Source organism: Etheostoma spectabile, chromosome 4 (genome assembly GCF_008692095.1).
Source record: "Etheostoma spectabile isolate EspeVRDwgs_2016 chromosome 4, UIUC_Espe_1.0, whole genome shotgun sequence".
NCBI lineage: Eukaryota > Metazoa > Chordata > Actinopteri > Perciformes > Percidae > Etheostoma > Etheostoma spectabile.
In genome coordinates, this window is record NC_045736.1 from 29,438,836 (window position 1) to 29,441,242 (window position 2,407).

Consider the following 2,407-nt stretch of genomic DNA (forward strand, 5'->3'; position numbering starts at 1 on the left):
CCTGTTCTGCAGAAACATAAAACATGGTTACAGCACGTCGGGACAGACATTTGTATGGGACATCGATATGGACTAGACAACTAAAGCAATACAATTACACAAGGACAAAGACATTTATACAAGACTACAGCTGGGTTTAACACCAGCAAGCAGCCTTTAGGTGTCCCTTAGAAGAAAATGTGCTTCATTAAAGAAAATAAAGACTAAGCATTAACATGTTTAGAGACATAGACATTGTGCTGTGTGTTAGACTTTATAATACCCATACTGTTTTTTAAACCATAATATTTAATACTTTATTCTACTCCGTTCTGTTATATTGCTTTACTACATATTATGTAATCAAATACCACTAACTTTCACTTTATACTTATTTTACATCCCATCCCTATACCATTATCATTTATGAGATTACAACGATTTATATTAATATGCTGTGATTTTTGCATAAAATTCTCTATAAAGTGTAAATTACATCTCTGTATTAATACAAAGTCATGCTACGTTACATTACTTCTAATCATATCATTTCAGAACGTTGCAGACCGAAGCATTGCAAGAAGTTACAAGTTTCAACTTGTCTCGTCGCCAATATTTTGTCTGAACTAGCTATGAATGTAATAATAACAGCAAGGGTGAAAATACTCTTAACATTAGGAAATTTGCACAAGTGCTACTTTTTTATGTTTTGTTTGTTTCATCTTTACATGTATTTAATGGAAAAGATACTGTACTGTATATCTTGACTTTAGTTATTGATATAGCGGTGATCATTGTGTACAAGGAACAATTGTGTGTGTGTGTGTGTGTGTTTTTTTTAAAGCAATAACAAAACGTCTAAGGGCCAATCAGGCTACTTCTAGATTGGGGATTAACATATTAAATCAGTTAATAGTCCTGAAGAAAGCTGCAGCTGCTCAATGTAACCTCTGTGAGTCTTTTTAGCCCTTTGGGCTACAGGGCTCACTGCCATGCCACTCAGATCTGACCCTGGTTGGAAATGGAAACATGAACATGAGAGAGTTGCTTTTACAGTTTTTAAAACATGCAGACTGACAATGAAACAACTGATGCAGAACTGATATATTAAATACTAAATACCTAATTTGTTGATGTCATCAGGCTGAAATTAAATGATTAGGGGCTGGTAACAACAATGTGCATTTGCTGCAATAACAAAGTGTTTTATGTCACAGCAAAGGCACATTTTAAATAAGAAACTTATAGTAATTGTTTTTATTTTATAATCAATGATCCTTTACATGTCTTTGAGTTGTCACTTGTCTTTTTCTCAATGCTGGTTTTGCAGTGTGAGTTTCCCTCTTGGGAACAGACACGGTAAGTCACACATGGCTAAATGCTGGGTTAGCTCAGGTCTTTTAATGAGTAATGTTGTGTTGACGTGGTGGATGATAGATAAACTTGGATGAGATCCCCTGGAGAGCTATAGAGTTTCAACCACTGCTCCGTCACATTCCTCGCCAGCTGGACTTTCACCGCTGTATGCATGCTATGCAAATGCATGCGTTTTTATTTCTACAGTTCATACCACTCTGTATTGAACATGAACTGAAAGTGAACTTTCAATTTTGATCCTGACTGTGGAAGATAAGAAAGGGAAACTGGTATATTTATTATTTTCCCGTAACAATATTCTCTTTCCTCTTTCACAATACTCAAGAAGATTAGAGGTCAAGGAAAGGTCAAAAGTCAGCAACACAAAACCTTCTTGGAGCTGGCCTTGCTCAACTACACTTCACCAGGGTGAATGCTTGCTGACTCATGAGTTTGATCACAGATCCTTTAATTTAACAACTGTATTTCTACCAACACCACCACCACCACCACCACCACCACCTTTTTGGGCATTGAGCGAGCATTCTGCTTAAACAGTACATTTTCTAGGTCACACACAGCTGTTTTATATCTGCAACTGGTTTGACAAATGTATTGACAAACTTTAGTTGCAGATATGTTTTGGGGCTATTTGAGGGCAGTGCAACACGCAGTAAACATTGACATACTCGTATTATCACCATGAAGTTGTTTTGGCAAACTTCTAGCTAAAAGTTGACTAGATGATAGATAACAGCATTGATTTAGAGTTGTCTTTGTCTTCCACCAATACTCACTATTATTTAAGTTATTCGTCTCTACCAACGCCTGAGGGAAATATGTCTTTAGTGCTTCATATGTTAACAAGCTAGAAGCTAACTTTGCCTGTTTTGGTGCTGTGCAGCCTGTGCAGGTATAGTGGGTTGGTTTTTTACTGCCTGCTGTTGTTGGAAATGAGGTTGATGACAGTGGTAAGAGTGAACCAAAACATTTAAGTTGTGGGTCATACACAGGAATTACACAGGAATTACACAGGAATTTCCCATTTTTCTTGGGATCAATAAACATCTAT